The sequence below is a fragment of the Micromys minutus genome (genome assembly GCF_963924665.1).
Source record: "Micromys minutus genome assembly, chromosome: 20".
Classification (NCBI taxonomy): Eukaryota; Metazoa; Chordata; class Mammalia; order Rodentia; family Muridae; genus Micromys; species Micromys minutus.
In genome coordinates, this window is record NC_137955.1 from 21,396,396 (window position 1) to 21,412,988 (window position 16,593).

At 40.2% G+C, this 16,593-nt stretch overlaps 1 protein-coding gene across 1 annotated transcript in view; it reads left to right on the forward strand.

Annotated features, from left to right (window-relative positions):
• OXCT1 (3-oxoacid CoA-transferase 1) overlaps window positions 1-16,593 on the forward strand; it is a 123,707-nt gene that overhangs the window by 76,524 nt on the left and 30,590 nt on the right. The gene's annotated exons all lie outside the window — the stretch shown is intronic.

Genomic DNA, 16,593 nt, shown 5'->3' on the forward strand with positions numbered 1-16,593 from the left:
CAGCATTCAGCATTGGCTTTGGAAAAAGGCTTAGAGGATTTCTTTCCTTTGATTTTTGGGCATGAAAAGGCTGTTACTATGAGATTACATGGAGGAGGGGCAGCAGTAGATATGTGTTTCTGGAGGTGAGCCCACTGTGGCTCAGGGGTCTGGGTGTGTGTGTGCGTGCGCGCACCTGCACCTATATGTGTGTGTGTGTTTTTAAGGTTTTCTGTGTGTTTGTCTGTAGCACTAGCTAAAAGGACTTTTGTTAAGTAACTAATATTGGTGCTCTATGATAGTTTCTTTTGAAATCTCTTAGTTTTATTTCAAATACATTTTTGAACATCCTGGATTTACATAATTGATAGCTATTATAAATTGTGTTACACTGGGCTTGTTGATCTCTACCACCAGAAATATTAAAGCTTAATACTGATTAAAGATATGGCTCTCAAATTCAGTGTCTGTTGGAATCATCTCAAAGATGAAAATATATTGAGGCTTGGGTTGGAGAGATGGCTCTGTGGTCAAGAGCACTTGCTGCTCATCCAGAGGACCTGAGTTTGGTTCCCAGCACCCACGTAAGGTGGATCAGAACCAACTGAAACTCCAGCACCAGAGGGTCTGTCATCCTCTTCTGGTCTCCACAGACACATAAACACATGTGGCATACATGCATATGGACATTCCCATAAATAAAAACCAAAATAATCTTAAAAATCTGAGGCCAGTGTTTCTTCCAGCCAAGCTTTTTAGTTTACTAATCTGGCGTGGCCTGGGGATGGCATGGTGCATAGCAACCTGAGTGATTCCAGCCTGTGACTAAGGTAGAAAATAAGCATATTAAATAGTTATCACCATTCATTCACCATTAAAACAGGGGAAATGCCACAGGTTGGTCTGTAGTAACAAGTCTTAGAAGACCGTAGATGACCGCTACCTGAGTTCTGGAAAGATGAGTTATTTCATGTCGGGTGTAGATAGATGGATGGCAGCTTTTGGAGGTTCTGCAGGAACCATGGGGAGATAGCCCGGCTATCAGCCACTGTGTCGAAGTGACAAGTAACAGCGTGTGCTTTAGGATAGGAAATCAGAACGTATTCCTACCTGCACATTTCATGAAAAGCCATGGTGGGGTAGGAGAAGGCACTTAGAAAAGCAAGCCTCTTTCACTGCTAAAATCAGTTCTCTGATAAGTAGGTACCTGACTACCTTCAACTGTTTTGCATTAAAGCATTTTCGTTTTTGATTTTAAAAATGGGAGTTTGAGATTAGAGCGTGATTCTCCTGACTCAGTAGCTGAGAAAAGGGACCCCATGGTTAGATAAATCCTAATTGACAACTGCTGTCATTTTTTTCAGCAGTACAGTGTGATCAGCTGTCTGCTTTGGTTTTCTGTAAAATAGGAGTGATGTAACCATCTCCACTTTCTAGACCTATATAAAGGAACTGAGAAAGACAGAGTTCTTTCTGTCACAGAGCTTAACTCACTGCGTGGCAATGGATGGGCTATAATTTTGATAAGCTAGGAAGATGAACCTGGGTAGGAATCCTGGCAGGGAAGGAGTAAAAGCATTGGCCCCAGTAAGGAGAAGCAGGGAGGGTCAACACTGTGGCTTGAAAGTCTGGCATTCTCAAGACTTCTGGGTGGAGCCTGGTCAGCAGGGGCCTCCCTTTGGAGAATATGGGCATCAGTAAACAGAGTCAAGACCTGTGTTGTTTGCTTTCAGTATATGCTGTGACATGCAGTGAGACTCCAAGTTTTTCCTGCCAATTATGCATTGCCATTTTCAATAAAAATTTCCGACGTGTATCTTTTCTTTAATGCCTTTCTAAGGTTTCAGTATGTGTTGCTCTATCATTTTCTTCATATAATTTTGGAATTCATGAGTCCCAAAGGAATGAGCCCATAGGAATGGTGCTGGGGAACTCTGGATCATCGAGAAATGACATTTGGTGAGCTGAGAAACTAAGAATGCAGTGTTCTTTGTCCCGGTCAGACATTTTTGGTCATGGAAGTTGGCACCATCATTTCTGTTTGGCTTTTTCTTTTTAATTGACAACAGGCTGGGAGGGGCTTATTGGCAGGAACCAGATGGGGTGCTTCCTCAGGGGCTCTGCCAGAGTCATACAGGTGAGCATGCTTAGAGCTAACCTTTAGACTGAGCCTGGGGACCCCATTGAGGGTGCTGGGGGTGGAGGTGGGGATGAAGGAGCTGAAGGCGGTTGTGGCCTCAAGGGAAGAACAACATTGTTGACCAACCAAATCCTTTCCAGCTCCCATGGACTAGAACACCAACCATTGAGCACGCATCAAGAGGCCCATGGCTCCAGTTGCATATGTAGCTGAAGATAGCAGTGTCTAGCACCAATGTGAGAAGAGGCCTTTAGTCCAGGGAGGGCACGTTTTCCCAGTGTGGGGTAATGACAAGGCACTGAGGTGGAGAGGGTGACTGGGAGCTAGTGGACCCTTGTGAAGACAGGTAGAGGGGTAGGGTGGAGGAGAGCGGGGCGGGCGAAGGGGATAACATTTCAAATGTAAATACAGAAAGTATCTAATGAAATATTTTATAAAAAGCGAAGAAAAAATAAAGGACCGTAGTCCCACTGGCTTATCAGCAATTATTAGAAAGTGGAGAAAGGATAAAGAACAGTGGAGATGCACATGAAGGAGGAGGATAGCAAGAGTGGCCTCCCTCAACCACATACAAGCCAGGAAGCATCCAAAAGCCAAGGGCAAAGATGAGGTACCAAAAGCAAAACAGACAAAAAACTGATGCCCTTTCTTGACCTCTTTGTGTGTGGTTCACAGTACGTATTGTTATCCCCAGTGACTCATGCTGGTAAAGACCCCATGGCTTCCTTTTGAGATCAGCTTGAGCTCTGGCTCCGCCCCTTACAAATGACAGGACCTCACAACTGGAAACACATGTTTCCAATAGGAGCGAGTGATGGGAAGCTTAGAACGCATTCACATCCTCCAGGAACCTGGCTCTCACGTCCATCTTCTTAACGCTGTGCGGCACCAGGGGAAAGAGAGATTGCGTAACTAAAACTAAGCTGACTCAGCCAAGACATTGCCACAGGAACGGGTACAACCTGCTCGGCCTAGGTTCATATTCACGGGCCAAACTTCAGATGCTTTCAGATACATTTCTTGCATTGGTTGCTCTTAGGATATATTCTGCCCTCCTTGTGTAGTTTCAGGTAGCAAATCTATTGCTCTTTGTCTCAAAGATTTAGGCTGGCTTATAAAGTATAGATACGTTTTTTTATTACCAAATCTGACTGTCAGACTGGAAAGTTGAGCATTATTACATCATTTTTCATTGGCGTTTATCTTTTCGCTAAGCGTAATAATTTTTGCATTGGCTGTTTGAGTCGTGAGCTCTCAGCACCGGTCACTGGCAGCCTTCCTTACGGCATCAGAATATTGTGAACGCTGAGACTTTAAGAGAAGAAAATGGTGTCGATGCTCTGTCTGGTCCTTTAATATCATCCTGGTATGCAGCGTTGCTCTCACACACAGATTTTAACAGCTCTGCTCTGGGTATCCAAAAAGGGAAACTCTGACAACAGCACTTGTCTCCTTCCCATCCCCTGGTCAGCATGGTGATGGTGAAACCCCAGACGAGCTAAGAAAACGTGGAAGGATGTGCAGCTGACAGAATCTACTTTTGGGGTCTGCTCTGGTGCCTTCCTGATGCCTGTTTTTGGAAAACAGCTGGAGTAAATTATTGACTCATGAAGGGACGCAGATGCAGATGAGCATCTAGGAGACCTGGTGCTTGAAAGCATAAAATAGCTGCCCAGAGAGCGGAGGTGCGCAGTGTGGTATAGACACAGAGACCCTCCCAGTGCATGAGGAGATGTGTGGTATGAGCACTAAGCAGAGGAGACACGCACATTTTGATGCTTGCTTTCTCCTCATATTCTTCAGTCTTTCTGCATTTGAGAACCACAGACTGAAATGTGTGTGTATATATGTATATAAGTGTATATATATATATATATATATATATGTGTGTGTGTGTGTGTGTGTGTATACCTATATATACACATATACATATACACACACATATATATATACACATACACATATATACATATATATATTTGTATATATACACGTGTGTGTGTGTGTGTGTGTGTGTAAAATATTATGTTAAAAAAGTTCCTTCCTTAAATTCAATAGAAAGCCCTTTTAAGAATTTGATTGAATACTTTGTCTCTTCTGGCATTAGAAGGCAGGCTCCTTGGTGTAGAGGGAAGTCTGTTCCTCTTTCCTCCCTCCCTCCATCTTCCTCACTTTCGCCCTCCTTCCTCTCCCCTCTTCTTTTTATGTAGAGAAACGAAGCGATGAACACAGTGTTTGCAGTAATATGTTTGGCTAATGATGCATTCCCATGACTGCAACATCCCCTTCTCATTAAACAGCCCGCTTAAAAGGAGAAGAACATTGGAAATGATAAATGAGACCTCCCAGACACCCATTATTAGTAATATGACGACTAATGGTTCTGCCGGGATGACTTAGCAGGGAGCAAAGCCACAGGGCTGATGGCAGTGCAACCCTGCAGCTAAAGGCTAATGACTCTTGGATGCTAAATTTTATTAAATCACTGAATTTGACATTTCCAGTTGGAGAAATTGTCACTTCCTACTTTATTCACTTGGTGTGGAGACTATCTTGATCAGCACTTTACATTTTTTAGAAAGTAGTGTTAATAATGTGGAAACCTCTAGCTAAAACATTTCTACACTGTCACTGAAATATTCCTTCCAGACTTTCTAAACATAAGGATTGTTATATAGATCACAGTCCTGTTATCTCACCTGCCAGTAAGGAATTAGGAATCGGTTCACTAATATTCAGTTACAGATGGACAGAAAGACGCATTGACTGTAGAGAATGGAAGTAATTGAACCCCTGTTGCAAAACTGATTCTTTTCTAGGGTGAGCTCACTCTCCAGTCTTGGAGTCTGACTCTGATGCTCTAAGCATTAAAGGAGGAAGAATCCAATGTGTTCTCCCAATGCTCAGAACCCTCTATCTTCTTTGAAGCACCTTGAGCAGTATCTGTCTCAGAAGTCACTGAACCTTCTAGAACCCAACTCTTTATTGTTAGCACGTGATAGAGTGAATAAGATTTACCCAATAGATCCCACTGGAGGATTTAAAAAATTATGAGTGTTGGCCTGGATGTTGTATGTGTACCGTGTATGTGTATGGTACTGGCCGAAACCAAAAGAGAGCTTCAGATTCCCTGGAACTGGAGTTATATGGAGTTGCTAGTTGTCATGTGGGTGCAGAAAATCAAGCCTGTGAGTTGTTTCTGGTGTTTTTAGAGCTATCTGGGGTTAGTATCCAATTATCAGTGACTGCATATTATGTCTGTTCTTTTGTGACTGGGTTATCTCACTCAGGATGATATTCTCTAGATACATCCATTTTCTTAAGAATTTTATAAAGTCATTGTTTCTGATAGCTGAGTAGTAGTACTCCATTGTGTAAATATACAACAATTTTTGTATCCATTCATCTACTGAAGGACATCTCGGTTTTTTCCAGCTTCTGGCTATTATAAATAGAGTTGCTATGAACATTTTGGTGCATGTGTCTTTGTTGTATGTTGGAGCTTCTCTGGGGTATATGCCCAGAAGTGGAATAACATAGTCTTCAGGTAGTACTATGTCCAATTTTCTGAGGGATTGCCAGACTGATTTCCTGAGGGGTTGTACCTTGCAACCCCACCAAGAGTGGAGAAGTGTTCCTCTTTCTCCACATCCTCGCCAGCATCTGCTGTCATCTGAATTTTTGATATTGGCCAATCTGACTGGTGTGAGGTGGAATCTCAGGGTTGTTTTGATTTGCATTTCCCTGATGGCAAAGGATGTCGAGTACTTACTTAGATGCTTCTCAGCCATTCGATATTCCTCAATTGAGAACTTTTTGTTTAGCTCTGTACCCCATTTTTAATAGGGTTGTTTGGTTCTCTGGTGTCTAGCTTCTTGAGTTCTTTGTATACCTTGGATATTAGGCCTCTATCTGATGTGGGGTTGGTAAAGATCTTTCCCCATTCTGATGTGGAGCTGGTAAAGATCTTTTCCCACTCTGTTGGTTGCCGTTTTGTTTTCTTGACAGTGTCCTTAGCCTTACAGAAACTTTGCAATCTCATTAAGTCCCATTTCAATCTTTGACTTTAGAGCAAGAGCCATTGGTGTTCTGTTCAGGAACTTTTCATCTGTGCCTATGTGTTTTGGGGTTTTCCCTACTTTCTCATCTAATAGTTTCAGTGTACCTGGTTTAATATGGAGATCTTTGATCCACTTAAACTTGAGCTTTGTACAATGAGATAAGAAAGGTCTATTTTCATTCTTCTGCATGCTGAGTGCCAGTTGGACCAACACCATTTGTTGAAGAGGCTGTCCTTTTTCCATTGAATGTTTACAGCTCCTTTGTCAAAAATCAGGTGACCATATATGTTAGGGCTCATTTCTGGATGGTCTATTCTATTCCATTGATCCACATGCCTATCTCTGTACCAGTACCATGCAGTTTTTAGCACAATTGCTTTGTAATATAGCTTGAGGTCAGGGATAGTGATTCCCACAGATGTTTTCTTGTTGTTGAGGATGGATTTCAGTATTCTAGGTCTTTTGTTATTCCAGATGAAATTGCATATTGATCTTTCCAACTCAATGAAGAACTGGGCTGGAATTTTGGTGGGGATTGCATTGAATCTGTAGGTTGCTTTTGGTAAGATGGCCATTTTTAAAATGTTGATCCTTCCTATCCATGAGCATTGGAGATCTTTCCATTTTCTGAGATCTTCTTCCATTTCCTTCTTTAGAGGTTTGAAGTTCTTGTCATATAGGTCTTTCACTTGCTTAGTTAGACTTACACCAAGGCATTTCATATTTTTTTGGTGACTATTGTGAAGAATATTTTTTCCCTAATTTCTTTCTCCACATGGTTTTGCTTTGAGTAGAGGAAGGCTACTGATTTGTTTGAGTTAATTTTATATCCAGTTACTTTACTGAACTTGTTTATCAGCTTTAGGAGTTCTCTGGTAGAATTTTTGGGGTCACTTACATATACTATCATGTCATCGGCAAAGAGTGATGTTTTTACTTCTTCCTTTCCAGTTTGTATCCCTTTGATTTCTTTTTGCTGTCTAATTGCTCCAGCCAGGATTTCTAGTACTATGTTGAATAGATAGGGGGAGAGCGGGCAGCCTTTTCGAGTCCCTGATTTTAGTGGGATTGTTTCAAGTTTCCCACCGTTAAGTTTGATGTTGGCTGTTGGTTTGCTGTATATTGCTTTTATTATGTTTAGGTATGGGCCTTGGATTCCTGTTCTTTCCAAGACTTTTAACATGAAGGAGTGTTGAATTTTGTCAAATGCTTTCTCAGCATCTAATGAAATGACCATGTGGTTTTTTTTCTTTGAGTTTGTTTATATGGTGGATTACATTGATGGATTTCCATATATTAAACCATCCAAGCATCCCAGGGATGAAGCCTACTTGGTCATGATGAATGATCGTTTTGATGTGTTCTAGGATTCAGTTTGCAAGGATTTTGTTGAGTATTTTTTTGCATCAGTGTTCATAAGTGAGATTGGTCTGAAGTTCTCTTTCTTTGTAGGGTCTTTGTATGGTTTAGGAATGAGGGTTATTGTAGCCTCAAAAAATGAGTTAGGTAGTATTCCATCTGATTCTATCTTTTGGAATAGTTTGGAGAGTATTGGTATTATGTCGTCAATAAATGTCTGATAAAATTCTGCACTGAATTCATCTGGACCTGGCCTTTTTTTGGTTGGGAGGCTTTTGATGACTGCTTCTATTTCTTTAGGTGTTATCGAATTATTTAGATAGTTTACCTGGTCCCGCTTTCACTTTAGTATCTGGTATCTGTCTAGGAATTCATCCATTTCCTCCAGATTTTCCAGCTTTGTTGAGTATAGGCTTTTGTAGTAGCATCTGTTGATTTCTTGAATTTCCTCAGTTTCAGTTGTTATGTCTCCACTTTCCTTTCTGATTTTGCTAATTTGGATACTCTCTCTTTGCCCTCTAGTTAGTCTGGCTAAGGGTTTATCAATCTTGTTAATTTTCTCAAAGAACCAGCTCTTGGTTTTGTTGATTCTTTAAATGGTTCTTTTTGTTTCTATTTGGTCTATTTTTGCCCTACGTTTGATTATTTCTTGGAGTCTACTCTTCTTGGGTGTATCTACTTCCTTTTGTTCTAGAGCTTTCAACAGGTTGCTAGTCTGTGCTCTCTCCAGTTTCTTTTTGGAAGCACTTAGGGCTATGAGTTTTCCTCTCAGTACTGCTTTCGTTGCATCCCATAGGATTGAGTATGTTGTGTTTTCGTTTTCTTTGAATTCTAGCAAATCCTTAATTTCTCTCTTTATTTCTTCTTTGACCCTGTTATCGTTTAATAGAGCATTGTTTAGTTTCCATGTGTCAAGAAAAGAAAAAAAAAGAAAAAAAAAAAAACCAATTATGCTTAATTCTTACACAACAAGAAAACTTTAATTCCAGGTTATAATCTGTTTTACATGTACTTTATGCTCATTGTAAGTAGTAAGATCTTAATATACACTATCAAACCTTAAAAAAAAAAAAAACAACCACTGACAAAAATGTATTTGTATACTTTTATGCAAAAATGCTTAAAATTTGTTCATTTATCTTTGTTTTTTAAAATAAAGGTGTTAAAAAAAGAAAATATTCAATAAAAAAGAAAAAGTAAATGTAAAAAAAAAAAAAAAAAATCAAGCCTGGATCCACTTGAACAGGGACCAGTGCTCTTAACCTCTGAGCTATCTCTCCAGGCCTGGAGAATTTCTCTCCATGTATTATGCATTTAATTAGCAGTGCAGAGGGGGTTGTGTGCAATACCTGTCACGCGCCCACGCTTCCCACCGCTAGGAACAGGCGTGCAACAAAACAAACTCTTCTGCGGATAACTTTTATTGAACAGCACTTTGAACAGGGGCTTCATGAGCAGGAAACTTGTCTCTGAGTTGGGGACTCCCTACCGAGTTCTACTGTCTAGACGGCCTCTCACTTGCAGTCCCCCACGAACGATCTCTCTGTCCAGTCTCTGTCCACGAGGGACCTCCCGCAATCTATTTTACCAAGTCTCTCTCCACGTGGGATCTTCCGCAACCTCTCCTATCGGGCTTCTCTCCACGTGGTATCTCTCCGCCATCCCTCCACGTGGTCTCTCTCTCTCTCCGTCTTCCTCTTCTTCTCTCATGGGGGAGAAAATGCACTGCTATACATGCCTCAGAGACTTGTCTTGCTACCTGATTGGTGCATCCTCCTGTAGCTCAATCACATGCCCCGGGGGTGGGCTGTGACTTATGTGGTGCATGCGCATTAAGTCTCTTGGCTGGGCAACAGCTCTGTTTGCTGAGTTCTCGGCGGGAAGCCGGCACCATGTTTGGGTGCAGCACAAACGGCTCCCTACAAATACCAATATGGTCTTCCACCCTACAGAGTGTGATTTCTGGGGCAAAGATAGTAAATGAGGAGGAAAAGGGAGAGTTCTGTCGATATGCGCCAGAGCAGTAACCATAAGGGCGCTCACTAGCCACAGTTTTCCGATAATCTCCTTAGCCAGGATCACCCAGGTCTGCTCAGTCTATTCATATCACATTTTATTTTCATTAAACCTACATTTCATTCCATTAGGTTATAGATCTTTGTCAGTATTCTGAGGTAGATATTGCGTTTAAGTTTCCAGCTGGCTTGATACTATACCAGGAAGCTGCTTACCATTGAGCTTCTGCTTCACTGAATTCTCACTCGCTGCCATATTTTTGTCATAGTCTACATGGTTATCTTCAAGTAGGATTTTTCTCATTCGGTTACCTTGTCTTTACTTAATATCTAAAATATTGTGACTGATTAATAATGATTAAAGTTTTTGCTTTAATAGAACAATTCAGAATTTTAACTTATAGTGTACTTGAGGTTTTCCTTTTAAGTTTTTTTAAAACTTAATTTTTAAGAGTTCTTTCTTTCTCCCTGCATTCAGGACCTCTGAAAGAGCAGTCAGCTGCTGAGCCATCTCTGCAGTCTCTGTGTTTGAAATATCTTAACAGCCGTTCAACTACAGAGAACTATTAATGAATAGGATCGAGTATTTATTAGATTATCCTAATACAGCCATGTGAACGCCAATTTTAAAATCTGGTTTTGGTGGATATACCTGACTCCTAACTTGGTTACAGTTGTACATGCTTTAAGCATAACCTTGGGCTCCGTTCGATCAGCTTTTGACATGCTTTCCCTTTCCGTTGTCTGTTTATTTTATTGCAATGTAGAACATTTCAAAATGATCAGAAGCTGAAAATTTAATCTATCAACGAGCAGAAGTTAGCTGCCTTAAATTTTTTTTGTCTTCTTTCCTCCCCAAACTATATGAGAGGTGCACTCTGGAGCCCACAGGCTTTTGTCAGCTGACATGTTTCCACCCTGAACAGAACTGCTGCTCATGGGTATTGTTTTGGAGGAAATGTAATTTTCCCATGTCACAGCTTTCAGGTTGGTGTGTGTGTAAGGACATTGGAAAGTTTTATAATTTGCGTCCTGAAGAATCTAACTTCATTTTTAGAAACTGTCCAAGCTGAAGCTGTGTAGGACATTTCCAGCCCTGCTGTCTGCCTCTTAATTAAATCAATTAACACCATCCAACAGATTAGCAACTCTAAGAAAGAAAAATAATACAATAAGTCCAATGGATTCTTTAAAAGAGGAAGTGTCTCATCTTCTGTGCGGGTTCAATTACTTCTCTCTGGAACTGAAGAGGTTTCACCCCATACCTTTCTCTCTGACTTGTTTTATAACTTTAGATAATTTACTCAACTTTCCCATATTTTTTTCTTAAATGAAGGAATATAAGTACTCCAAGTACTATTTATTATTTTATATTTTGTGATTATAATTACAACATCACCTTCTAATAGGGAATTACCTTTGTGAAATAAAGATTATTGAATGATGTACAATATGAACAAAATAAATCATAACAGTCAAAGTAAATCAGGGTAACAAAAGAGAGAAACAGTTCATTGCTCACTGTACAGCAGTTACACTCATATATTTTTAAATTTATAATACATATTATAAATTTATCGTATATTTGATAATAATGTAGTTTATTTTAGAATGTCTTGGTTACCGTTTGGTTTACAAAAGCTTTTTCAGACTTAAGATGCCAAGCACTGGGACATGCCAATCAAAGGGACACTGATTTAGATGGCAACATTTCTTACAATGAAAGGAAAAGCCCAAACCCCGCGCTCACATGCACAGTCAGAATCATCTGTCTATGGTTCTTGCGGAGCTACCCCAGTGAATGCTGGTAGCCACTCTATTGTTAAACGATAGCTTCAGCCAAGGAGTGAAGTCTAACTGTTGCCCAAAACCAGATCTTATCTTAGGAGAAAGCAAAGATTAACTGTCACAAATGTACTTGTTCTTAGAGTCAGGTTTTCTAAAGCCATCAGAGGAGTTATCAGGAAATCCTCCTAGAGGGGAAAGTTTGAGCACCGAATCTCTGTTTTGTTTTCCATTTGATGGGACACACCATGTGTGGCATTTCATTTTGTAGAAACCGTTACGCAGGTCCTCCCCTTATTACCCCTCCCGTCCTGAGATGCTCTAGCCTGTTACTCAACCTGAGAGGGGGTTGTGGGAGCTGCTGATGTCATAGGCGGGGCATCATAAATGTTGGGAGCTACTATTTTCAGATGACTTTCTTTTGGAGAATGAGAAGGTCATTCTTGTGGAGCTAAGTCCCTTCCCTGTGGATCTACACTAACTCATGATGTTTAAAGTAAGAAGTGTATTGAACTGGCCTGCACAGTATGGCTTGTTATAAAATGCCGAGGTGCTTATGTTCTTGCTTTATGTGTTCTAAGTATTCTCACTGGGAGCTCTTTCCGTTTGGCTCACACTTGGATCCCTTTGGTAACCTTACTTTTTTTTTTTTTTTCATTTTCCACTGAGTGTTTCCTCATGTTCTGGTACTACAGGAGTTGCTCATCTCATTGAACAGTCATAATTTCTTCAGGTGGTCTGGTTTCTCAGATTGAAAGAGTGGCATTTAGAAACTAAGATGTGGGTGCTGGCAGTGTTTGCTGCCGCCAAGTCCAGCTTTTCCCTGCTTCTGGGCCGTTCAGTCCACAGACCTGTTCACAGACCCCGATGGCTTCGTGTTAAGGGTCTTGAAGAGTAAGAACAACATCCCATTCTCACCTAGTCTCTGAGAGGCAATGCCTGTGCCTCTAATTTCCCAAAGCCAACCTTTGAACCAGTCTTGGTATTTGAAAAGATCTTTCTTTCTAGTTCCTTCTGCTTGCTTTGGAGAACAGCCATTTCTAGTTTATAGCAGCACTCTTTGTTCCCAAGTCTACAGATGAGAACATGGACGTCTGAGTTCCAAGAGTGGTCATTGCCTGTGATGTCAGGACCCCTGGTCCTTCCCACATCAGCTCAGTACTTCCGTATTCTTAATATTCCAAAAAAGAAAAAAAAAAAAAAAAAAGGCCCTTCTCTGGAGCTCTGAAAGCTCAGTCCTTCCTGGCTGTGAGTCTTTGTGCAGCAATACTCAGCCTGCGGTTTCCCAAGTACCAGAAATGGGACTTTCTCAGTCACCTGAGTCAGACCTGCCTCTCATGTAATGGGCATTCTTCACAAAGTAAGCCTTGCACCTGAAATTAAAAACATACAAACAAAGCAAACACAAACTAACAACAACAACAACAACAACAACAACAACAACAACAACTAAAAAAAAAAAAAAAAAACACCACCCCAAGACTTTCTAACAATAGCCTGAGACCAGTTTGTCATGGATATTCATAACCAACCACTCCTAGCTGGTTCTTCACTGCCCTCAGACTGGACAAGAGCTGAGGTATTCAAGGGAGTACTTAAAATTAAAGCAGACTCAAAATGATCTCGTCCGCATTCATCCAAGCCTTTCCTTGCTTAATAGAGAACTCACATTTAGTGTCTGCAGCATGCTTTTTCATAGTTGCTCTTTGCAGGCTTAAAAAGAAAACTCCTAAATCATCTTCTACCCTATTTTTTTTTTTTTTTATCCTTTTGGCTATGGATAAAAAAAATGCCATCGTTGCTAGCTTTCATGTATTCTTCAGTAATGCTCTCTCGGTCACCGGGCCTCTCACTGTAAATGTCCCATCCAGCTGACAGAATTGCCGGTGTAATTACAATAATTCTGTAATGTGCTCTTCAGAGCTTCGCAGGTGGTAGGAGGTGAGAAACATGTGCCTCTGCCTCAGCTCAGGTTCTCCCACCCTCCTAGAGGAATCGGAAGAGAGAAATCCTGAGACTGGCTATTTCACATTCCACAAGACATGTGCATAATTTAATACTCAATGGGCTCTTGAAGAGAAAGCTGTAACCCCACACATTCAACATCAAGTGATTACTTGCGTTTGAGCTGTTGTTTTGTCGGGATTCGCCAGGGACTTTCTGAAGTAATGGAAGATGTTAGAGTAGCTCTTTGATGGAGACTGAGGTCCCCCCACATTCCCAAAGCATTACATAATACTTGAACACAGCTCTAAGAATTTATGTGTTTATAGGTCATAGTTGGTCATACATGAACAATTTCATATTACCTTAGCACATTCCCCCTGGTGATCCAATGTAGGGAGAAATACTAATCCTTAGAATGTTAAATATGGTGCTGGCACTTTTTTTTTTTTTGTTTGTTTGTTTAATGAATGGCTCCAGGACTTATTTGCATTCTCACAGCACTTAATCATTCTCACCAGAGACAGCTCAACCATCTATTCTGAAGCCTGTGTTCAGATTCCTCCCACTGATGCCTTTGAAGGCGGTGAGGCAAAGAAGGCGCACACAAGGCAGCCCAAGTGGTGTTTGCTTCCATCTCTGCTGTGTCATGATCAGACTCAATGAAAACCAGTACCCTACAGCTTTGGGCAGAGCTTGAAATAAGCAGGGTTTTTTTTTTTTTTTTTTCCTCTGCCCATTTTGTGAGTCCAGAAAATAGATCAGACAGCCTATCTGTGACTATATGACTAAGAAATTAACCTCTGTCATGTACCTCTTTTGTAATGGCAACAAGCAAAGGAGCTGCGTCACACATATATTGTTCCTCAGGAAAGAAAAGCACTGTTTTGTAGCTCATATAACAAGTGCATATAAACTCCATATGCAGGCTAGTCAGTGATGGCCAGTGTTAAATGTATCACGGCTCTTTTCATTGGGAGTGATGTTTCATAGGATCACTGTAGAAGGACTTCTGACTGGTATTCACACTTTTGTGAAGTGACAGATTCATTGTTGTTAGTACCAGGAACAGAACTCACTTTTCATGCTTGAAGTTAATTGATTTCGTTAGGAATCAAGCCTATTACATTTCTGACATGTTCTAGCCTACATAATGGTTTGTTATGGATTACCTCATAAATTAATGAGGATCTTGATCATGGTTTTGAGAATCATCTTTTCATTCATAATAAGAATTTTGTCCTCTTTGGGCTCACTTTGAAATAAACAGTATCTTGAAGTAACGTGTTTTTTGCCTCTATAGCTTCTGTTATAAAATGTTAGAAATATTTTAGGTAGAGATTAAATTCCAGAAATTCAGAATGAAAGTAGATAATACATGTAGTTGTAAATTCTTCTCTGTAACTATCAGGAATATTTTAAACTTGATACCTGGTCCTTGTTCTATAATTCTTATCCATTATAATGGAGTTTATTCCCTGCACCTCTAGGGAAAATAAAGTTTACTCTTTGTACATTTGAAAGAAAATAGTGGCTATGTTAAGGCTTTAGAATTTGCACTGTCGATCTCTTTGTACTCCAAGAACAAAGAAGGGCATTGAGAAGCTCTGAGGTGTTCAAAGCAAGGGATTCTGTATGCCCAGAGATGGGAGAGAATGCCTGACAAGTCTGAGACAGAGGCTTCATTCACGGCCAGAACCTGAGTTATTATGTTTCTTAAGCCCCTTTTCCTTGGTCAACTTATAAATGATTCTTTTCTCCTTTGAAAAAAATAAACAACTAACTCGATATATTTTGGATGTTTATGAAATAACATGTACTTAGAACTTGAGCCCTGAGGGGGGATGTTAGGGTTATTATACACAAAGAGTTATTGATCCCTCATTAGGGACAAGGAGAGAACCCTTAATTTGATCACCACACTAAAATGCTTTGGGACAAGGATGGTAGAAACGATCCTTGGAGCCCGAAGAGGGAATGGAGGAACCGGGCAAAGCCCAAGCCATGGAAACATGTGAATGTATGGTTCTAAGCAGTTGGTGTAACAGATTGTAAAATACCTGGGGATGGAAAGTCCAAAGGTGCCGACTAAATCAGACAGCTGCTAGGAAGCTCCCTGAGTCCAGGTCTCACTGCAAAGACACAGGCTAGGAAGAAAGCAGGTTCAAACTTCAAGGACTAAATCTCGAGGAGCCAGGGCAGGTTATAACTGACGGGACAGGTCCTTGCAAGGACAGGATAAACATGCTTATTAAAAGGAAATGTCAAGTATATTGCATTTTGCTTTTGGAAAGGCCACTTTATGATGGATAACTGGTATTTACAATGGGTAAGCTATTTTACCTACCTAGCAAAAGAGAATATAATTATATTTCCAGTCCTGTGCTAGTTCATTTACATGATCAATTCACTTGTCCTGGAAAATGGAATTAAATCGATGGAAGGAAAGTTGCCGTTCATTTTTGGGTATTGGAAACTAACTTTAATGTAAAAAGGAAAGCATTCTGCTGTAACTTTGTTGGGAACTAAGGCAAGTTGAAAATGTTCATTTTCCCTAAAGAAAAACAGTGATAGCCTGTTTTCTTTGTGTTCTAGCAAATGTTATTATTTAACCATCTTGCATTGCTAAAGAGAACTTTTCTTCCCTTGAGCATTGTTTAAGAACGGGAAGACAGAAATATAGAGGCTTATATTTGGATTGAGGTGGGTACTTCATGTTCTGGTGTTTCGTCCTGAGCAGCGAGTGCTGGTTTTATTAATAAATCGCCCCACAACCTTCTTTCCCTTACATTTGCCATGAGTTCACATTTCCTGCTGTGGCACACGCCACCACTTAAAAATGCTACACAACTGTTTCTATATACAATTAAATGGTTTCTCACTTCGTACCAGAATACCGAACAGTCACAATCCAGAGATGATCTGTTGCTATTTATGGCCTAATGAAAAAGATGGTATCATGAATAATTTTTCAACATGTTTTGTATTTTATTTAAAGCATGATTTGCAGTACTTCCCAAAATATTCAAACTCCTTGATTGTGTGTAGAGCTAGACTTACTATTTCTTTTTGCATATAATTCAGCATTCGTAGTTTGATACATTGACAGGCTCAATGTTAACACCTTAATAGTTTTACCCTTTAAACATTTCAGCATTAGGAAATAGAAACAAAGCAGCTTCAGAATATTGAAAATGCTGATTTTCAAGGAAATTCTATATTCTAGAATGTCATTGAAACCACTGAAAGTCTTGTATTTCTGATTTTTGTCTTGGTACTTCCATAACAGACCGTGACTGGATCATTATCG